General features: G+C 42.6%; 1 pseudogene; it reads right to left on the bottom strand.

Moving 5' to 3' along the window:
- Window positions 1-703: 703 nt before the first annotated feature.
- LOC132646633 (U2 spliceosomal RNA) lies at window positions 704-858 on the bottom strand (annotated as a pseudogene).
- Between the last annotated feature and the right edge of the window lie 23,321 nt (window positions 859-24,179).

Raw genomic sequence — 24,179 nt, 5'->3', positions numbered from 1 at the left:
TAACTATAACCAGCTCCAAAGGATGGGTTTTGGGTGGAGCCTGCCTCCCATGAGAGCACTGCCTGAAATAAATCCCCCCACAATAAATACATCATATCTGCTAGTGGAACCTCAAGTGATATTTCCTTTTGTGTCTTCTTTTTCTTGTTTTGTCAAACATGCATCACTCACCACCTCTAAATCTATGTGACACTAAGTCAAAGAATCATTCAGAATAAAATAGGTGCCATCAATACCTCCTTCAGTCAAAGCAGTACAACTCAAATGAGGGTCTTTGTCTTGGATATTTCTGGTGAGTGGGAGAATTGCAGTGGGAATGGCCTTTCTCAAGACATAATTGCTTCTTCTCTTCCTAGAAGAAGATCAGATACTTCCTCTCCCTGCCTCCCTCTCTCCACCCATCCCTCCATTCCTCCTTTCTGTCTTGTTTGATTACTAGAATATCTCATGTTTATAAAAATGTTCTATGAATCTACAAAAGCTACTACCTTCTCTTGCTATTATTAAGAAAAAGAAATAATCTGATGCCCACCCTGCTGATCTGGATTTAACATGGTTTCCATATTAAATGGGGGAAGTATCAGTGGCTGTCTCAGATCTACACACCATCAGGTAGAGCATCCAAAGATTTAATTAAAACAAGGCTTCAAGCTGGGCACAGTAGTGCACTCCTATAACCCCAGCACTTAGGGAGGCAGAGGCAGCGGGATCTCTGTGAGTTCAAGGCTATCCTGATCTACAAAGAGAGTCCAGTACAGCCAGAGCTACACAGGGAAACTCTGTCTCAAAAATAAAAACAACAACAAAACAACCCAAAACAAAAAACACTTGATCTTAGCCAAAAGGCAGAGAAGCGATACCAAAACAAAAAACAAACAAAAAAGTCTTAAAATTTCTTGAACATTTATTTATTGAGTTATATAAAAAACACATGCTAGTTAACGCTTAAATTATTTTTAAAATAAAAGCAATTACTTATGTAATAAAGTAACTACTTACTATAAATTTATATTCACTGTTATGTCCTGGAGACATGTTCTTTTCTACTTTTCTCGCTTGTTCTCAGCTCATTAATTCACTCCTACCCTGCAGTTTTTAGAGCAATATTAACCAAAGTATAATGTGACTTAAACTTCACATATGGTAGTTCAGCACGGTAATAATTTTTATGTCTTACAAATTACTGATAATTCAACATCTTCCTTGCTTTTGAATCTTAACTACACAGAGTAAATCAAACTACACTCCCATGGCTTCTTCCTTTCTTTGTTGCTAGAGACAGTTTCATTTCGTCAGGGAAGGGTCCTCTTCCTTACAGAACAACACTCCATTCTCACTCTGTCAAAGGCACATAGGTAAGTATAATCTTTATGACCTGGAAGTCACTGATTTATCTTTATATTGACTCTCGTGTGTCCTCCCCATTGCTCAACCATGTCACCTAATGTCCCTTCTTTGCATCTACCTAGAAAATTGGATTTTGGTACAAATGGGGACATTAAATATACTAGAAACCTCAAATATATATGAGTTTTTCTTAGCTGTGTATATCTGTATATCCACAAATAAGATACCTTTATATAAAAGAGTGATACATATAATAAATGCTTTATAAGATTTAATAAAAGCTTTTGTGCCTACTGCATGAAAAGTCATAATAATCTAATAATATGTTTAAGTTAAGTGGTTTCAAAGTCTTTGTATTCAAGAAAATGGATTATTTTTAAAAGTTTTATAGTTTTTCACTTTCAAAGTGTACCACTGATCTATTCTGAGTTTTTTTTTTTTTCTTTTTAATATATGGCTATTGTTCTTACCACTTACATCATCTGCTATAAGATTTGTGCTCTTTCAAGGCAACAATCAACTGGGTGCATTTCTGCAGGCCTGTCTCTGGTTTCTCTTCTGTGATCTGTTTATCTATATATCTCTTCTTCTGCCAGTATCATACTATCATTTTTAAAGCCATTTCAGTTTTTAAAACAACTCTTATTACACTTTATTTAGTGCGTGTGTAGAAGTGCATCTGCGGAGTTCAGAGGACAAGCCGTAGGAGTTATCTCTCTTCTTCCAGCATGTGGGTACTGGCGGCAAACTCTGGTTATCAGGTTTGGCCACGTGCCTTTACCCAAAAAGCCATCTTGTTGACCTCAATACCATACTATCTTAATTGCTATTGCCATCATGTGGGTCTCACTACCACGAACTGATTTCTCACACTTTATCATGCAGGCTGTTTCAGTTATTCTGAAGCCTGTAGTTTCTCACAGAAACTTTAATAAATTTGTCTTGTCCATTACATCAAAACCCTGATAGGATGTTGGTAAGAATTACATTCATCTTGTCGTTCTATGCATTTGTATACATCTGTGTACATTCATCTACACATTATCTTCATCTTATAAATGAGTTGGTATAGAATTGGCTTTTCTCACCTCATGTTGAGGGTGGAACCCAGGGCCCTTGCACACACCATGACTAAGCAGCCCCAGCATGGATGCCTTTATCCTACTGGCTTTCCCAGTGTGAAACATGGTGTGTCATCATTGTTAACTATTTTTATTTCTGCCATCAGCATTTTGTAATTTTCAGAGTATAAATCTTATCTATGTTTTTTTTTTCAAGTTTACACCTAAACGACTCATTTTCTTCAGGGAAAGTATAAACGATACTGTTTTGTCATTGTGGCTCATCTTCAGTACATAGCAGCAAACCTGATATTCACAGTTGATTTTGTATCTACTAGGTTTGCTGAACGAACTTATTCTTTTTATTTATTATGTACTTATTTAGTTTTAAGTTTTAAGAATTTATTACTTCAGTGTGTATGTGTGCACAATGTGTGCATGTGCCCAGGCCTCGGTATGGAAGTCAGAGGACAACCATGTGGAGTCGGTTCTCCTTCTGCTGCCTTTACTTGGATTTCAGGGATCAAACTCAAGTCTCCAGCATAACACACCAAAAGCATTTACACACTGAGCCATCTCACCGGCTCAAACATCATTTATTTTCAAAATTCATTTTCTATGCCAACAACTGTAATCTGCCAATATAAGGCCTGTTTTGCCTTTTCCTTTATAAACATTCACCTTCTATTTCATTTATTTGCCATATTGATATACATCCTAGTTGCTTTCTCATTTCTGAGATAACTTACACTGACAAAAGCATCTTAAGGGATAAAGGGTTGATGTGGCTGACAGTTCTAGAGGGGGCTAGTCTGTCACGGTGGGGAAGACACACAGCAGGCAAGAGAAACTTGGTGGCAGGAGCAGGAGGCTGGCTGGTCACATGCATCTGCTGTCAGGAAAGAGGGAGGGAAGAGGAAGACTATAGAGCCTCAAGGTCCGCCCCCCCTCCCCAGTAATTCACTTCTCCACTAAGGCTGATTCTCCTGTAGGTTCCTTTTTTTTTCTTTTTAAACAGCACCAGCATTGGGGACCACATTTCATATTCCATCCCAATAATGTGGCTAGACTTCCTAGGATATAGCTTGGTACATGTGGCAAGGTTTGGCATTTTGTCTCAGGAGGGACATGTTGAGTCTTCGACCATTTAGCCTGATACCAACTTGCGAGTTTTTTTTTTTTTTTTTTTTTCAGGAACATTGAACAATCCTCGGACCCCGGGGAAAGCCAGCCCACAGCTTAAATAGCCTCTGGGTAGCCAACCCAGGCGTGCCACGGGGGCAATGCAGATAGGTCCACATACATGGAAGCAAGCCAGATCCTCAGCCTTAGCCAAATGTGGAATTGTTCGTGACAGAGAGCACTCACCATCGGGAAGGTGGAAGGCGGAAACCAGCTCCATCTTTAAGGCATAGCATTCCGCAGCTCTCTACAGTTCCCCCTTTTTGTTTTAGACGCATCAGGCAAGAGTAGAGGTCTGATCTCTGATATTAGAAATAAATTGGGACTTTGTACAGATGTTCATTTAGGTGTTATCCACCCAAAGAGCATCAGACCCGTCCGATACCTTTTTCTCAGAGGCGGGACCTGGGGCATCAACCCGCATGCAATCAGACATGCTCTTCTCTGGGTCGAAAGCTGCTGACCCTGAGTGCAGTGCTTAGCCTCACATCCTGTGCGTATCATTTTAGCTTTTTATGGTATCCAACCATGCTTGGGGAGAATGTCCTGCTTCCATGGCTGTAAAGGCCTGAATGATCATGGCTGCATCACACTGTTGTGAGACTCTAATCTTGCATATATACCACAGGCAAACCAAGGAGACCAACACCAGAAGGCCTGCTAACGCTCCCATGCCCGCCCATTCCTTCAGATGATTCATGGCTGCAGCAATCCATGTTGATAATCCTGTGGCTAGTCCTGCGTCCACTCTGGTAGAATTTACTGTGACAATGGCCACTCTCAGCTGCTCCATCGTAGTATCGAATTCTCCAGTCCAATTACCTAAAATATAGCTTGACAATTGTTTAGACAGATTTGCAGCACAGGAAAAATTCTCATGTTGTATGCTAGTGACACAAAGTCCAGCATACTTTCATTGACAGCCAGGTTGAGCGATTTGCCATAGGGTATCAATTTGCTCCTGCAAGAGGTCAATCCTCTGATTGAACACCATCAAGCTTTCTTTTAGTTGAGCATTAATTCCTTTATGTACAACTAAGGCATGAGCTACATTGGCTAAATGATTATTCAGGGTCTGAGCAGTCTGCCCAGTATGACTCATGGCTAATGCCCTGGTGGTATCTCCAACAGCCGTCAATGAGATGGTAGTAACAATGGTGGCTGTAGTTCCAAGATCCCTTTTCTGTCTGAAGAGAGTCATAGCGTGAGGGGCATCAATGGGCACAGGCACCCAGTGAGGCATGCGAGTAACCAGGGCATACCTAAATTTACTAGCATTCCAGCATTGGGCAAAAAAGCAAGTATCATTACCACAATTACTTGGCTCTATCTGGCTAATAATGAATAAAAATGGGGGATATAGACAAACAGGTGTGGGCTTATAGGAAATATTATGAGAAGCCTTAACCCCTCCTTGGAACATCCTGCGTCAGTTCTAGAACTAGCAGTGGTGGTGTCCGAGGTCTGAGTAGGTTCAGGAGACCATTGCCCCCAGGGGCGAGACGTGCTCCATGCCAATTGACTAACTCCATGTTTTCCTCCAATTTTGAAAGTCATTTAAGGTTCTTAAATTATTTTTTTCCCTTTTTTCTTAAATTTTTCATCAATTACACTTTATTCATTCTGCATCCCCCCATAAGCCCCTCCCTCCTCTCCTCCCAATCCCACCCTCCCTCCTCCCTCTGCTTGCATGCCACTCCCCAAGTCCACTAATAGGGGAGGTTCTCCTCTCCTTTCTGATCTTAGTCGCGAGTTTTTGTTTTAATCAAATTGAGTTATTTCTTTTTATTCTTGCTAACCTTTTGTCATGATGGATGCCAGGTTTCATGTAATGTCTTTTGTTGTTATTGATATTTTTATTTACCTTTTCTTTTTTAGCTTATTGGTAGGTTGATGTTTTGAGGGGGGGTCGGAGAGGCATATTGTGCTGTTGTTAGAATCTGTATACCTGCATTACACCCTATTGCGTGGCTGAAGTAAAGTCAAGGACCTTTTTGGTTTTCTGCCCTGTAGTGGCATCAGATGCTAAGAGGGAAATGTTGAGATCTCCAGTCAGGCTGCCCTGAACCTCACCATGTAGACCAGGGCGGCCTTGAACTCACAGAGATCTGTTTGTCTCTACCTACTGAGTGCTAGGATTAAGAGCATTTACCACACCCCACTATAAGTTCTACTTTCCCTCATGGTGTCTCCTGACTTGTTATTTTCAACAGAATCTATGATATATTAAAGCATTGTTATGGCATAATTTAAAATTTGAGTTTCTATCATTGTGGTTTTGTTATATGCTCTAATTTAATTCTAATGGTCAGAGACACTCTGACCAAAATCAACTTAGGAAGAAAAGAGGTTTTTTTTTAATATGTGCTTAACATCCTGGGTCAATATTTATCACTGAAAAAAACAGGAAAGGAACTCAAGATAGGAACACAGAGGCAGGAATCATAGAAGAATGCTTCTTTCTTGCTTTCTGTGTGGCTCACTCATGCTCGCGTTCAACTAGCTTCCTTATGTAGCCTAGGACTGTTTATCTATTGAGTGTTACTGCCCATGGTAGACTGAATCTTCCTGTATCAGTTACCAACCAATTAAAAACAAAACAAAACAAAAAAACCCACAAAAACCTTTTATAGGCTTGCTCACAGGCCAGCCCAATAATGACAATTACTCAACTGAGTCAACTGAGATTCTTTTTTTCTTTTTTTCAGGTGATGGTAGGCTGTGTCAAGTTGGCAGTTAACGCTTACTAGGATAAAATTATTTGCCTATATTTTGCCATTCAAGTCATTATTTTTCTAACTCCCAATATAAATAATTTTCAGTTATATTGTGGACATTTTGACTGTGTTGCTAGGCATTTAATTCTGTTAAATATATTATTTTAATAGGCTTAGTCATGCTCAGCAAATACTATGGAAATTTATAGTTCCGTAGTAAATTTATTTTTAAACCTTTGCTTGCTACTTCATTCACCTGGGATATGGAGCAGAGGAGGCTCCCACTAGTCCTTGCTTAGAAAGTGTAAGACATTCTCCCAGCTCCTGTAGCAGGTGGAGTATCTGGACCATCTTGAAATATAGGCCTGTTATTCCAGCTGTTTGTTATCTTGAGCATAGCTACGTGGAGACAGAGTTGGTTCCTGGACTGTCCACCTTTGGCTGACTCCCCATTGCAGGTCTGCTGTCCAGCAGAGAGACAGATCACTTCCCAACCTAGGTACTGGTCAGGTCAAGATTCCAATCTATGCAGCTGGATTACTATTCAGTCTACCATGGGCAGTACCATTCGATAGAAAAGCAGTCCTAGGCTACATAAGGAAGCTAGTCGGACGTGAGCATGAGTGAGCCAGACAGAAAGCAAGAAAGAAACATTCTTCTATGATTCCTGCTTCTGTGTTCTTATCTTGAGTTCCTTTCCTGGAGGAGGGGACACCGAGACTTACAGGGACAAAGAGTCTTTCTCGGTCAAGCTACCTACTGTGGTCTGTGATCCTCTTTTTCTGTCTGCTGGAGTTTCTTGGTGAAAGGCATCTAGGTGTAGCTTTGTGGGTTCTTTTTTCTTCTATTCTTCACAGTTTTCCCACCCCTCTGACTCCCTAACACTAGATATGGAAGAAAAAAGGATAAAGAGTCAAGGGGGTGCCGTTATCTTTAGACTGTTAGTGCTGATTAAGGGCGTCGGGCTCCTTGGGGCAAGTTTGATTTTCGCCATCAGGATATCTGATTTTTCCTCCTCCTCCTTTTTCTTTTTCTTGTTCCTTCTTTACACACAACTACTTAACAAACCATGACCAACAACCAACAACATCTAACCACCAACCAGCAAAACACAGTTCCTAGGGCCCTAGCATTTATATACCTCTGAAATCCCTAGAATTCCTAACATCACACAGCCACAAAAACTCTTCAGCTGGCAAAATCATGCCTTTGCTGGAACATGAGGCCAATCACAGCTGCTGCAAAGCAGCCCCATACCCCACACCTGGGATTAGAACAAAAACCTATTCCTATAATATTTGTGTTTTTTTAAAAAAAAATTAAAAATTTCTCACTACATCTAGGTCCCAATGGGAGCATGCTTCTCTTTCTATGCATTGTCTGTTGAGCTCCCGACCTACTCCTTGCCACTGCTTCCAGGCCTTTTGGTAGCATTGGACAATTCCTCTTTGATGAGGGAGAATGGGAAGGGATTAAAACTCCCTGTCTGCCCTGAGTTGGGGTCAGGTTTCCTCAAACACAGGTCTGTCCTATTCCTCCATGGGGAGCAATGGTTTGTAAGAGGCACTGATACTGTCACTCCTCCAATGCTGGGGTCACTAGCTTCTGTCCTTAGGGTTCTCTCTGGGTTGCTCCCTGAATTGTTTCTAAAGTTTTTCATAGTCCTCAGTGAAGGGGAACAGACAGGAACAAGACTGTGATCTTATGTCAACCAGAAGTTCCTACCTAATGTAGTAGGCTGAATTCTTTAAAGTGACTAGATTATCATCACATTTCTTCAGAAGGTGATGGGTTGGCTGGAACACAGGTCACAAGCAGCCACAGTTCTGTTTGTGGAAGAGTACATCACACTCCATGGGCCTGTATAACCAGCTGTTGGTCTACAGTAGAACAGAAATCCTAAACAGTGTACTCAGTACTAGTTGAAGAAATGAAACATTATGCAAAAGTTAAACGGCCTCTCATAATTTCTTTTGGTCATTCAGAATGTCTCCATAGAAGCTGCATAGTTTGAAAAGAATACCACAAACATGTTTTCCCCCTGATTCGCCTACTGGGGTAGTTGGTATTTATTTTCAAGTTGACTAGATTGAGAAATGCATAGGACCTGTGAGTTTTTCATAGGGTGTTGACCTTTGCAACAGTAGCTGAGGTTGAAAGAGCCATCCTGGGTGTGGCAGTGACCCAAATATGCGAAGGGTCCTGGCTGAGGAAAAATTGAGAAAGAGGAAACTAGCACATGTATGCCAACTCCTCTTCTTCCTGAGCGTGATTGCAACCACTGCCTGCCACAGATGTCTGATTCCAGCTGCTTTAGCCTTTTAATGTGAGATCAACACCACAGACTCTCCAAGGAGCCTTCAGTCAGTCAACACTGGATTGCCCACTGTTGAGGGACCTTCCTTCCTGGGGGTTTCTTTGCTTTTCCAGCATGCAAATGGCCACCATTGTGTACCAAGCCATCCAACACATTGCCACTTATATGTGTGCATTCTGTGATCTCTGTCTCCCTAGAGAACCCTTGATAATATACCAAGTGGTTTTTGCTGACATGGAGCATAGAAGGATCCCTTACAAAGTCTGTAATTGACATAACAAGAAAAAAAAAAGCATGAATATATTATGGCTAAACTAAGCCAGAAAGTTCTTTAAAAATGAATGGGGTAGGATAGGTTCCAGAACCTTTAGACACAAGAGATTGAGTCGTAGTTTGGCAGATTTATCCTGTTGGAGACTGAGCCAATCTGGAATGCTAAGCACCTATGACCTCAGGTCATGCACCAGGCAGTCCAGACTAAATGACCCTTTTCCAAGACAGCGCCTCTTCCAGTTAATGAATCAGATACTCATAGGAGTAGGAGAATAAACTGCTCTGTAACCACCCTAACTTAGTCCTCTTTGCTAATCTGAATAGTTTCCCTTCCCTTCTGAGGTCCCAGGGTGTGATGAAGTCGCTGAAACTCATCGCTGTGGCTCTGCTACTCCTTTTCCTCAAGATAGTACTCCCATGCCACCCCACTTCATAGCACCCCCCTGCCCTTCCTCTATTAGACAAACAGGACTAGACTCCCAGACTGGACACCACTACTGCTCACCTCATGAACTGCAGGTTCCAAGACAGCTGTGTCACTCAAGGTACCCACTGCCTCCCACAGACCTGGTTTTGGCTCCTGACAGCATCCCCCCACGGGAGGCTCAGTCTTTCTGCATTCCACCTCTGATGAGCTCCAGTGTGAGGAATTAGAGGGGACTGGCACAGGCCTCTGTCTGCAGACTTCAAACACCACCAGCAGATGAGGCCTGGTGTTGGTTAAGGGCCATTTGCAATTGCAACTCTTTGTCTCAGCTGTGTTTTTTATGTTTCACATTACCCTCTGCCCCGTGTCTCAAGCACATGCCCTGGAGATGGATTGTGCAGGCAGACAGTGTCTGCAGTGCCTCAGTGGGAGACGGAGGCCTGACTTCATGTGACACATGTGGTACCCTTGGAATGTGAGGTGGCTACAAGCGACCTTGTAGAAGTTGGACATCAGGATGAGCCCTCAGCATTTTCCATTCTAATCTCTTTTCAACCAATTGAGTATTGGATGCAGCCACATTCCCTACGTTAGGGGGGGGGAATTCACTGTAAATAGTTGGGCTTTCATAGAAGAACCCCACCTGTGACAAGGCCCAACCTAGAATCTTATCTGTCAGTACAAGCCACTTTCGAGAGATGGAATGTAAGTTCTGGGTCATATAGTCTGCATAGCCAGTAGGCAATTAAAGGCTGTCTACAGATCTTCCTCCAGAAGGTAGCTGGGCCAAGGCTGTGGGCTGAAGCACCATAGATCTAATCAGTTGCTTCTCTGGCTCATTTTTTTGAGACAGGGTCTTAAAATCCCAAGGCAGGGTGCAGACTGGCATGCACTGGACACAGGCAAATGGCTGCAAGTAGAGTCTAAAAGTCTCCAAAACTTCCTATTTCATCCCTGAAATGCATGCTACTTCCCCATTAATGACATAAGAGATTCTTGTTTTTGAAATGTATAAAAATTGAATAATAATAATTTCCCCAGCAAAACATGTCATCAACAGTACTACTCGCTCTGCTCAACCTTCACTACTCTTCCATAAGCTGAGAGAGTCTTTCTTAAACATTTATCCACTTTGATACGCTGCTGGGTAGAATCTTTCAGAGGCCCTCTGTGGTAGGTTCCTGTCCTGTTCCCTGTTTTCTCCCTCTTCTGATGTCTATCCCATTTGCCTTCCTGAATGAGGATTGAGCATCTTATCCAGGGTCCTCCTTGATAATGAGTCTCATAACCAAACTTTGGGCAGAGTGCAGGGAATCTCTTTTTTTTTCTTTTTTAAGTCACTCATTTTTTTTATTACAGTTTATTCACTTTGTATCCAAGCTGTAGCCCCTCCCTCATTCCCTCCTAATCCCACTTGCCCTCCCTCGTCTCCACCCATGCCCCTCTCCAAGTCCACTGATGGGGGGGGTCTTCCTCTCATTCCATCTGACCCTATCCTACCAGGTCTCATCCGGACTGGGGGCATTGTCTTTTTCTGTGGCCTGGTAAGGCTACTCCCCTCCTCAGAGGGAGGTGATCAAAGAGCCAGCCCCTGTAACAAATAATTTAAAAGTTAATAAAAAGATTAGGAAAAAAGAATTTATCCTCCAATTGATACATCTTTTGGAGGAACTTTGAAGTTCAACAATAAGTTTAAAGCTAACAATGCTTCCCTAGCCCAAAAAAGAAAAATAAATGTGGCTCTAGAGAGATGGTTATTGGTCAAGTTGTCACTGTGCAAGCCGAGGACCTGAATTTGGATTCCCAGCACCTACAGAAAAGCCAGGCCTGTCCATGCATGCCTGTACCTGCAATAATGGGGATAGATGACACAGTTGGTGCTGGAGGCTTGCTGCTCAGATGGCCTCGCTAAAATGGCAAACTCCCAGCTCAGTGAGGACCTCTATCTTAAAAAGTCACGTGAAAGAACAAGGTAATCAGCTGACCTCTGTTTTCATACATATGTACATGGGTGAGAGCATATGCATGTGTATATTCATGTAACACACACACACCAACAGGAGAGCATCTATCGTAGAATCAATCTTATAACATCTTTTCCCTTGGGAGACGTCTGAAGAAGAATGATGCATATGCGATACAGCAGAGGCACAAATAGCACACGCATGTTAAATGCTGCCCGGGATCTCATTCTCTCACCTGAGAGCTCAGTAGGACAGTAAGTCATGTCAGTGATGTCATATGAGTAACCCACGTAAGCGTTGAGAAGACAGATTCACGTTGACACCCGAGGCCACTCAGCTGATGGACTTGCCAAGGCACACACTCAGTTTCCTTGTGCTCCATGCTCTGTGTACCACCAATTAAAACATGAACAAAATGCGCTTGCATGCTATGGGGCTTAACCCACCTTTGGCTTACTATGGATGCAGTTTCGAATCTGTATTAAGGTTGCAGTGGAGGTTAGGGATGCCAGCAGCCACTTATTCTGCAATTTTCACTTGACATGCAAAACTTAACCAGTTTTGAAGCCTTTAGATTTGCATTTGCCTAAGGCCTACTACGTAAGTTCAGGAAGTCTCTGAAACCTCTTGCATTGTGGAAGAAACAGCTATGATTTCCACTTGTACCTTTCTGTTAGTACTTTCACCTTTTAATATAAAATGCTTCAAAATGGGGAAAATGACAGTTGTGTGATATCTTTTTTTATTACTCAGCAAGGCTTTTCCTTCTTGCAGAGGGAAATACGTGTGTATGCATATTTGCTGGGCAGAGGGAGAAGAATGTACGCCCTCACCCTTTGAAAGAACACGATGGCTGTGTTGAGAGGGCACCTACACAACCAGTCTCAGGAGTATAAGCTCTCCTCCCTTCCTCCTCTACGCTCACAGCCAGAGCTGGGGTTGGACTGTCCATTTATCTCCACAGAGCCCAGACCTCAGTCTCCATATGTGGTCTGGGAAGTGTCGATGTCTCACCTGCCCACAGGATAAGTGCAATATGAAGAGCAGGAACTGGAGACCTTGGTGGAGCAAAGAATGCACGAGAGGCAGACCAGAGCGAGGCTCCTCTGATTTCTAATCCAGTCTGTTTCACTGATTTCACAGCCCCGGGGGATTTAAGCCAAGGGAACAGACACCCCACCTAAACCCAAGGAACATTCTGGCCTCCACAGCAATTTCTGAGGATTAGCCTCTGACTTAGGAAACACCCCTTCATTAGACATAATCATTACAGCTGGAAGGAGTACTTGATTTGAACACTGGTATGACACTCATTAACGATTTTCAACTTTCTTCCCTTTATTTGAATCTAGGACAATCTGTTTTGATTTACGTTTCTAAATCAGAGGCTGGGAGATAGATTTCTCTTACGACTCTCCTAACCAATGGAACATTCCCTGGCTCGTAAACTTTTTTTTTTTTCACTTAACATTCACTTATTTGAAAAACAAATCTTGAAATTTGGCCATTAGGGCGGCTGCCTATAAAGCTGCCTGTTTGCTGAGAGCCTCTCTGGGGTGCCCACAGGTGCCTGGGGCTCGCAGCTGCTGTAGTTTCACACTGATGAGTTTAGGGAATGGACTTCAGACCTGAGATGACCAATAAGATACACTTTACGACCCAAGCAGAAGCTTATGTTAGAAAGTAGAAGGTCTTTATGGATGGCTTTGTTTCCCCCTGGAGGATCCTAAACTAGGAAGACAGCCCAAGGCGGCCCATGTGTCTGGTATATCTTGCATAGATCCTGGCTGAAGGGGGGTGGGGGGGGATGAGAGGCCAGCGCTTTTGCCTAGTCAGGGCTGAAATGAGGGGGAGGGAGAGATGCCCTGGAGGGTAAACTCCTGCAAACGAAGCTACAAATGGCTTTTCCAAGTGAAGCTTTGCAGCCATTTGTGTCACCCGTGTTTTCCAACTCTTTCATTACTCATGCCTTGCTTAGGTGTTAGACCTGACGCAGGTAACAACTAATGAAGCAATGAGGCTCTAGATGTGGTCAAAGGTATGGGAGATAAAACCCAGGCCATCCCATTGTGGCTCGGACAGAAGAAGGAAGATGCGATGATATGATGGAGGTGTTCCCTAACAAGTGGGAGACCCTGAGCATGGCAGCCATTACAGAGCAGCCTCCAGCTTCTAGTTCTGGAGGCTCCCTGCGTGCAGGGGCTCTTCTCTGTATTCTAATCACAGCTATGATTAAAAGAAATCTAACCAGCAACTGAGAACATTTTATTCTGAGGAGAAGTAAATAGTCTCCCTTATGTTAAATATTTTAATCCTCCAAAATAACCTTGCTGGAGAAGAAAAAAAAAAAAAGAAGAAGAAGAAGAAGAAGAAGAAGAAGAAGAAGCCTTCCTGAGAATTAACCCCATTCATTCATCATGCAGCCCTGACAAACAAACCCATACTTAGTGTTCTAATATTATCCCCTCCAGAATTCTTTGCAGTGCTCGCTCTATATACCGGCATCCATCAATGTGCAACATGTGGGGCTGCTGCTGCCCCAGTGCGCTACGCATTTGGAGCCTTCTTTGCACAGCAGCCTCGTCTGTAAAGGTCAGGGAAGGAAGCACACGCCTTTCAACAGCACATCTCTGGGAGACCCTGTGCAAGGTCTTTGAAGATTTGCACTTTGGCTGGCAGCAGTGAAACAGAAGAGAGAACACAATGAGGAGGCTCTAGATGGCCGAACTGCCAGTGCTGAAGAAGTCTGGATCCTGAGCATAAATTTCCCCAGAAAAAAAAAGGCTTTGAAGTTTGTTTCAATCTGTGAAATTCTCGTAACGGTCTAAATTTGCTCCTCAACATCTGGTGGGGGTAATTGCAACAGCTGGTATGGTCCATTCATTTGTGCATCTCTTCCCTCAATAACTCACAATTATGTATGTGTGTGAACACATATGATATGTGTGAATGGGGGCACATGTGTTTCTTGGTATATGTGTAATGGTCAAGATAACCTTGGTTATCTTCCACCTTATCGGAAGCACATCTCTAATTGTTCACCACTGCATACATACGCCAGGCTAGCTGGGCCATGAGCTTGTGTGGACTCTCCTGACTCTGCCTCCTCACTTAGCCTCAAGGAAACTGGGGTTGCAGACAGCCTGACGACGTGGGTTCTGTGGCTCGAAACTCAGGTCTTCACACTTGCTCAGCAAGTGCTTTACCCTGTGAGCTATCTCTCCAACCACCACCACCCCAAGATAATTTCATCAAAAGTCTCTGACATATAGCAAAATGACCTCAACAATTCAATGAATGGAGATATGAGTAAGGCGGTCCTTGACCTCAGGAACCTTTTTTCTTTTTTTGAAGGAAAGGGTCCAGTGATTCACAATGGTAGTGTGTGGCACAGCCATAGCTGTAGGAGATTCGGAGATGAAAAGATGGCGTGCGCAACAAAACGTTTTGTATTGCAGCTGAGGAATGTGTTGAGGAGCTGTAGCTGAATAGGCCAGGGGTAGTTGGAGGATAATTCCAGGAAGAGGCACAACCCAAAGGAAAGGATGGATGTGAGGGAGGCAATGCAGGTGTGAGAACAATATGCTCCATTTGAGCTGCTCACCACATACAGGAAGTGGGGAGGGCAGACACTGGACTGCAGCCTGGCACAGCTCCTCACATCTGCCTCTGTTGAAGAATAGGTGGGAGGTGGTCAATTCCTATGTCAGAAAGAATCCCTTCTACCAGGGAAACTTCTACTCTGTTATTAGGCCTAGGCCACTCTGTTAGCGCCACGCCTAGAAGGGGCCAGCTTTTGCAAGATGACAACTAGCTCTTCCCACAGAAGATGGCTGTGTCCCTTCTTCCCTGAGCATCTTTTGCTTATGATTATCTACGACCATCACATTGTCACCATGAAGCCTCTATCTACAAGTAAGTACATATTCGCTTCCCTGATCTCTAACCCAAGGCAGGGATGCTCATGAGAGTGACTGTCCCAGCTTACAAAGCTACAGACCAGAACCTAGAGTGAGCTCTTCGATTATACAGGAAGTTAATATTCACAGTGATTTAATCATCTGTATTCTCCAATTCAGTCCTTCTTTTACACACTCGTTAACTTAACATGGGATTACTGATCACTGAGTATGTCCCAGCTAATTTCTGCTCTCACAGGCATTACAGGCCGCTTGCAAAGATTACTAAGAAAATGATTTAATGAGCCAAAGAGCACTCAATGATATCTGGAGACACTAGAGGTCCAGCAGCCAACCAAGGCAAGCACCACAGGCCACCTTTTCTATTTCCCTCTGACCCGGAAGCTCCCTTGCTGGTGTTTGCTTCATTTCTAATTCCCCTCCATAGAAGTAAATGCTTGAAATCTTCTCTGATATATCACCACCAATTTATATAAAATATAAATGAGTATAACATAAAGGGAGAAGCAATAGGTATGCTGACCTGGAAATTTCAGGCTGATAAAAGTGGAAAATTGAAGACGCCAACTTTGGAATTTAGTTATGTTTAAGTGAATCGATGTTAATAGGATGAAGGTCCACCTTTGATATGCTGATAGACCTGGAATAACTTAGCAATTAAGTATGAAACTTAGGAGAGCAAACAATGACTTCGCTGTGTTCAGAGTCTGGTCTCTGACTCCTGACCCTCAGAGGAAGAGGCTAAATACAATTGTTAATGATAAATTATTTAGAAAAGTAAAGGATGAGGCCTGACATTCAGACATAAATGAACGTTTATCAAAGGCTGTCTTTAACTAATCAGTTAATGAGAGAATGAATAAAATGTGTTCCAGGAAGACTTTTTTTAATTTTTATTTTTTTAATATTAGTTACAGTTTGTTAACTTTGTATCCCTGCTGTATCCCACTCCCTCTTTCCCTCCCAATCCCACCCTCCCACCCTCATCTCCTCCCTGCCCCTTTCTATGTCCACTGATAAGGGAGAACCTCCTCCCCTTCCATCTGATACTGGTTTATCAAGTGTCTTCGGGACTGGCTTCTCTGTGGCCTAGCAGGGATGCTCCTCCCTGAGGGAGGGCGGGGGGAGGTCAAAGATCCCAACATCAAGTTCATGTCAGAAACAGTCCTTGTTTCCCTTATTAGGGTACCCACTTGGATACTGAGCTACCAAGGGCTACATCTGAGCAGAGGCTCTAGGTTGCATCCATACATGGTCCTTGTTTGGAGAAACAGTCTCATAAAAGACCCCTGTGCCCAGATATATTTGGTCCTTGTGGAGCTCCTGTCCTCTCCAGGTCATATTAACTCCCCTCCCTTTTTTTTTTTTTTTTTTTTTTTTTTTGATTCCCTGCACTCTGCTGGAGGTTTGGTTATGAGTTTTAATATCTGCTTTGATACACTGCAAGGTAGAGTCTTTCAGAGGCCCTCTGTGGTAGGCTCCTGTCCTGTTACTTGTTTGCTCAGGAAGACTTTCAAGACAACCAAGATGCTGAGATGAATTACATAGATGTAAGACTGACTGACTGTGTGCATTTTCATGATCTAGAATGATTCACAAAATCATCTCCCTAAAATTAACAAAGTTGTCAAAGAGCTCAAATACAAAGAAATATGGGGACATGATAAAATTCAATGACCTGGAAACCCACAGAAAACATCCAATTTTCTTCTGAAATTAAAATCCCCACCTATTAATGTTTCTGGTACATTCAGAAGCCATTCACATTTTTTTTCCTGACATCTTACTCTCTTCTCCACTTGGCGATGGACCTTCCTCTGTTCAGTGATTCATACAAAATCCAGTGATGGACATCAGCCTTGTTCTTGGCAAAAACAAATGACAGCAGAATGTGCAGATTTATGGGAACAAACAACTATAAGTGTAAGGTGATCCAGGGGAACTCAGAATTAGTGTAAATGGTGTTTACGTGGTTTCTAACCACAAGAGGCCATCCATACACAGAAAGAACAAATGCCTTCTCGAAAAAGCAAAGAATACTTGAAATATCATGCAAGGCCATAAAGGTGGAAAACAAGAACTAGAAGATGTGGTCCAGGGGAAGAAGTACAGAAAATAGAAAGCAGAGAGCCCCAGCATTGTGCGTTCTGCATCAGGCTCTATGGGGGGAAATCACTGTCAGCTCTGCAGTGAGGGCAATTGGTCCACATGTGGTGAGCGGGAAGAGAATCAAGGGGACTTAATTTGCAAAGGGGAATAATTGACTGTGGGCACATGTGACAAGCAGATTGTGAGTCTGACATGTAATAAGCAAAATATGGAATATATTATTGCATAATTACATTTTCATTATACAACACAACCATCAAAAAGCTGCCATGGGTCGTAAGTCAGGAAAGCGCATGTGGGAGATAACAAACACCTGTACCCCATAGCTTTCTGCACTTTGCACGGATCCTCTCACTTACAAGCCTAGGTGCGTGTGCTCTAGTATGTGGGTTAAAGTGGAGAGACTGAAGCTCTCTGTTTCAATTGGCAGCAGAGCCCTCAGCTGAGTTCCCTGACTGTAATGAAGCACACTGTGTCTTGGCATGAGCCTGCTACCCTGCTCTGGCTAGATCTTGGGAAGGATTCTCCGTGCAGGCCAAGCAAAGCACAGGCAAACAAGACCCAGCAACGGAGACTACAAGAGCTGCCTGTGTGTTCTTTAGAGACCAGCAAGCTGAGGAAAATATCCTGGGCGTCCTTGCGGGTAAAACACTGAGTGTCGAAGAGAGGAAGGCTCTTCTGATGGGAAAGGTGATGAAGAAGCAATCAAAAGCCCGTGGGGAGATGGACTCAGTGCAAAATGATGGTGTGAAGTCTGCACTGGCTCACTCTTTTTCTTCACAAGCCTAGGGAGGGGATCATATAATAATCTTCATCTTTTACATATGAAAATGAGGCGCAGAGAGGCTCTGCGTGACCTCATGGTTTGCGCTTCTCAGATGTTAGGTCTGCGCCTGGAGGACACACTGGACAGTCCAGAGTCTTCACTAGTCTACCATTCTGCCCTGTGTTCACACCACCGTAAAACTGTTTATGCCTAATTAGGGATTTTCAAGTTTGAAGAAGTACCTGAGAGAATCAGGGTTGGGGGAGCTTCTTTGAGAATGCAGCCAAGAGTTAAACCAAAAATGTGTAAGATAATAATAGTTTCAGTGAAATAGGTGTATAATTTAAGGCTGAAATGAAGATGTTATTCACAGCCTTCCAAGAATGTTCGAAGGGTTCTGCAATTGTTACTGCAGTTGCTGTGGGAAGCTGAAGATGACAGTTGATGAGGGCAGGGATTGATTTAGTGGAAAATCTATAATATAGTTAGAGCTAAAATAGAGTAATTCAGTTCAGCAGCCATTAGGTGAACAGTGCATAGAAATCAATACAGACTCTAAAAAAGCAAAAGCATGGAACTATAACTATTCACAATAAGATAATATCACATGCAACTTGTAAAACCCAATAGAAAAAGAAAATTTACCTACTTTCTTTTTTTTTTTTTGTAATTAACTTTTTTATTTATTATTCTCTCCTGCATTACAACCTGACCACAGTTTCCCCTCTGGAGGTATGCTCTTTTTTTTTTTTTTTTTCAATGCAGTTTATTCAGGAACCTTGAACAATCCTCGGACCCTGGGGAAAGCCAGCCCACAGCTTAAATAGCCTCTGGGTAGCCAACCCAGGCGTGCCACGTGGGCAATGCAGATAGGTCCACATACATGGAAGCAAGCCAGATCCTCAGCCTTAGCCAAATGTGGAATTGTTCGTGACAGAGAGCACTCACCATCGGGAAGGTGGAAGGCGGAAACCAGCTCCATCTTTAAGGCATAGCATTCCGCAGCTCTCTACAGTTCCCCCTTTTTGTTTTAGACGCATCAGGCAAGAGTAGAGGTCTGATCTCTGATATTAGAAATAAATTGGGACTTTGTACTGATGTTCATTTAGGTGTCATCCACCCAAAGAGCATCAGACCCGTCCAATACCTTTTTCTCAGAGGCGGGACCTGGGGCATCAACCCACATGCAATCAGACATGCTCTTCTCTGGGTCGAAAGCGGCTGACCCTGAGTGCAGTGCTTAGCCTCGCATCCTGAGTGTATCATTTTAGCTTTTTATGGTATCCAACCATGCTTGGGGAGAATGTCCTGCTTCAATGGCTGTAAAGGCCTGAATGATCATGGCTGCATCACACTGTTGTGAGACTCTAATCTTGCATATATACCACAGGCAAACCAAGGAGACCAACACCAGAAGGCCTGCTAACGCCCCCATGCCCGCCAATTCCTTCAGATGATTCATGGCTGCAGCAATCCATGTTGATAATCCTGTGGCTAGTCCTGCGTCCACTCTGGTAGAATTTACTGTGACAATGGCCACTCTCAGCTGCTCCATCGTAGTATCGAATTCTCCAGTCCAATTACCTAAAATATAGCTCGACAATTGTTTAGACAGATTTGCAGCACAGGAAAAATTCTCATGTTGTATGCTAGTGACACAAAGTCCAGCATACTTTCATTGACAGCCAGGTTGAGCGATTTGCCATAGGGTATCAATTTGCTCCTGCAAGAGGTCAATCCTCTGATTGACCACAATCAAGCTTCCTTTTAGTTGAGCATTAATTCCTTTATGTACAACTAAGGCATGAGCTACATTTGCTAAATGATTATTCAGGGTCTGAGCAGTCTGCCCAGTATGACTCATGGCTAATGCCCTGGTGGTAGCTCCAACAGCGGCCAATGAGATGGTAGTAACAATAGAAAATTTACCTACTTTCTATTGTTTGTTTGTTTACTGGTGCTGGGGAGAGGACAAGAGAGGAGAAATGAAGAAAGATCCTATTTATTCACAGAATGCCCTCTTTAACTACTAGTATTGGCCTTTAGTTTTCACTCACCCTGACCCAATGACATCTGCATAGGGAGGTACTATCATTTCTTCATAAATTGCTCTAGATGGAAATTTAATGCAATTAAAGATGATAAGGTCCGGAGGGGGGGGGATATGAAACATCCCCAACTGTAAATATTGTTCTGATTTTCTTTGATTATTTTTTTATCCTTCTTAGAACTCTTGACTTGTTTGGACCATTCTGTCTTTTCCATCCTTCCAGCAACACTGACTTTTTAGATCAGTTGTCTAGTTGGCTTTCTCCCACATGGGTGCTAGGTTTCCCTTTTCGACATGGTAGAACAAAACACCATTCGGTACTGTGCACCGAGTGCTCTGGAGACATCCCCTCCCTTCGTGACACATTCTAAGAAAACAGCTCCATCATGGGAAATACTTGCATCTGGAAGATTTACTGAATCCCAGAGCCATTAGCAAGGACACTGAGGACTTAATTGCCCACTAAAACTCCAAAAAAAAAAAAAAAAAAGACCAAAGAGGCTGCACACAAAGCATTGCTGATCCCTACCTTCAGCATCTGGGGCTAGGAAGACATACTGCCATTTTCCTTCTGGCAGTTTCTGAATATTTGGTCTGTCTTTGTCATCAGGAATTTTGTTAATATTGAGGTTTAAAATTACATTCTGGCCATGAGAGAGAGAGACATTTTAAAATCAGCTTTTTAATTACCTAATTGATTTTTCTTAATCTCATTAGGCTGAAAGTTAAAATATTACTCTGCCCAGTTCAAGCCAAGACAGATGGCTATCCTAGTGATGATAACTGGTGGGTAGTCCCAAAACCAAGAAATCTCTTTGCTAACTCTTATCTGGGACAAGAGTTCTGCCAGAATGTACCAATGTGAGGGCAATATACCCCCTATCTGAGGTACTAGTTAAATCCCTGCTTCCTCATATGAAGTTGGTTATTTCTAGAGGCAAGGACTCTGTGAAATGGCCTTGGATTCTTTTTCTCCTCATGATGATTCTTTGCTTCTCTTCAAGGTTGGCTGTTTTTTTGCCTTTTCTCCAGCATTCTTTACTTCCCTGGTGACTGATTGAGGTTCTGGCATTTTGCCATGTGAAGTTTCTGAGGGCTTGTCACAGAGCAGAGCAGTGGTAACTATTTTATTTCATTTTCCCTAAACTATTTATGAGGGGAGTAGATGGTTTTAATTTGACTCATCCAAACCTTATTATTTCCCAGTAGATGATTTTTTTCCCCATTGCCTTGTTTGGCAAAATTCCTAATTTGCCTTTGGCTAATTCAAGGAACAAGCAAAAGGGATGTTTTTAGGTACCCTTAATCGCAAAGTTGATAATAAATTATGTGGTTATTAAATAAACTTGTCTTGCTGCCAAGGGTAAAATAAATAAAGATGTTTGCTTCAGCAAAGACAGTTCTGTGTTCCTCGCCTGGATCTGCAGGGCATTAGCACATTAAAGAAAATCTTCAGCAACAGTGAAAGCTTCATATGAGAGACCCTTCTCATCGTAGCCTAGCCGCTGGTCCTCTGGGCAGCTCAGGGAAGGGTTATGGATGGGTAATAGATGAAGACTTGATGCTCTGAGTCAAGTCATCCTGAGGCACAAACAGCTATTTGGAGACCAAAAGCCAAATAAGTCCAGGGATTTATTTTACTGATTATATTGGCTTTAGGCTACATGTTTTTGCTTTCTACCAAGCTTTTGTGGGGTACATGCTTATTTCTACAAATCCCCTACTCATGCCCTTTATCTTTTGTGACCCTTTATAAAGACTAATTCCATCCATTCTCCCAGTCTCCTTGCTGCAGCCCAGCCAACCCCCGTCTTTTTTTTTAACCTCTAAGATGTCTTTCCTAGAGCATGTCTTTTTAGGCTTTCCTACCCAAGACCCCTTTTTGCCAGAGTTATTTTTATAATCCCACAGATACCATGTTTATAAAATAGGTATACATGTCAAATATTGAGGAATATTCATGAAGAGATTTCATGTCAGAGGATTTAAAATAAATAATACAAATAATTTTATCATTTATTAAGGATAAAAACAAATTTGCATACTGATAAGTGGGTATTCTCATTTAATTTTGCATAAAGAATTGAATCTTGGCTGGATGTTTAAAATATGCAATATGGAAGCTCTTCAAGGAGTCTGAGATCAGTATTTGATTTCACAACTGCCAATGTTGAGAACATGACTTGGAGCAGCTGAGAGTGGCCATTGTCACAGTAAATTCTACCAGAGTGGACGCAGGACTAGCCACAGGATTATCATCATGGATTGCTGCAGCCATGAATCATCTGAAGGAATGGGCGGGCATGGGAGCGTTAGCAGGCCTTCTGGTGTTGGTCTCCTTGGTTTGCCTTTGGTGTATATGCAAGATTAGAGTCTCACAACAGCATAATGCAGCCATGACCATTCAGACCTTTACAGCCATTGAAGCAGGACAGTCTCCCCAAGCATGGGAGCTAAAATGTTACACTCAGGATGCGAGGCTAAGCACTGCACTCAGGGTCAGCCGCTTTCGACCCAGAGAAGAGCATGTCTGATTGCATGTGGATTGATGCCCCAGGTCCCGCCTCTGAGAAAAAGGTATCGGACAGGTCTGATGCTCTTTGGGTGGATGACACCTAAATGAACATCGGTACGAAGTCCCAATTTATTTCTAATATCAGAGATCAGACCTCTACTCTTGCCTGATGCGTCTAAAACAAAGAGGGGGAACTGTAGAGAGCTGCGTAATGCCGCACCTTAAAGATGGAGCTGGTTTTCACCTTCCACCTTCCCAATGGTGAGTGCTCTCTGTCACAAACAACTCCATATTTGACTAAGGCTGAGGATCTGGCTTGCTTCTGTGTATGTGGACCTATCTGCATTGCCCACGTGGCACACTGGGATTGGCAACCCAGAGGCTATTTAAGCTGTGGGCTGGCTTTCCCCAGGGTCAGATGATTGTTCAAGGTTCCTGAATAAACTGCATTGAAAAAAAAAGAGAGAGAGAACATGACTTGACATAAATATCTGGTACAAATGGTATTTGAGAAATTGTTGGAAACTATGTCCCAAACCAAAGTTCACTGAAACTCCGACGGAACTCAAGTCAGCAATACAAATAGCAGATCTGACGGTCACACTATTCTAACATAGGGCAGCCTAAAGACCTGCCAATTAGCTGCTGAAGGCTGAGTGGAGAGAGGAGGAAATAGAAGACACCCTTGTTTCCTGTGATTAACACACGGTGTTTTGATACGTACAGAAGACTGTACAGTTGAGCACTGTACACTGTCCATTACACATTACACATGCAGTCTTGAATCTGAGCTGCTGTGTTCCAACTGGGTTCAGTCGGCATTGTGTGCTGGGAATGCACGCTGTCGTGTTCAGAATCAAGGCCAAGGGGAAGTCATGAGAGGCAACACCGTCCAGCACTTCCAGAAACGTCTCAGATCCAGTAAGCATCTGATTTTGAGCTAAATTTTGTTTGTTGTATATTCAGAAAGTGTTTGTTATTGTCTTACTTTTCAGGAGCCCCCTCTTCCCACACACGTGTTCAGGAAGCAGTCTTATGTTGGGGTCATGACCCATAGTTTCAGGAGCTATGTTCTAGATGAAACCCCTATGAGAAGTGTTTACGACTGGACATAGAAAAAATTGCACTTGAGGATCTTTGCTCACAGTTCTTCAGTTTCTTTTTTAAATATCAAATACTGGTATGACAGTCTTGCTAGCTATATAGGTCTTAGTCTGGTGGGATTTACACACTCTTCCAGAAAACATCAGGAGTCTATATGCATTTGTATTCTTTATTCCAATTATTTTTACTCAGAGAATTTATCTTAAGGAATTAATCTGAAATACAAGAAAGTACATCTTATGTACTCATCAAGATGTCAATTTCACTATTTTTTATATTACTACAAAATTAGAAATAACCTAACAGTCCATGAGCAGGAGAATCAACTAACAATACATGATTTACATGCATGCTGGTATTTTCTGTAGCCTTTAAATGTTTTATAACATGGTGAGTGTGTTTTAGAAGGTTACATCATAGTCAACAA

Source organism: Meriones unguiculatus, chromosome 11 (genome assembly GCF_030254825.1).
Source record: "Meriones unguiculatus strain TT.TT164.6M chromosome 11, Bangor_MerUng_6.1, whole genome shotgun sequence".
Taxonomy (NCBI): domain Eukaryota; kingdom Metazoa; phylum Chordata; class Mammalia; order Rodentia; family Muridae; genus Meriones; species Meriones unguiculatus.
Note: the sequence above shows the minus strand (reverse complement) of the source record. Positions and strands in the feature narration are given on the sequence as shown.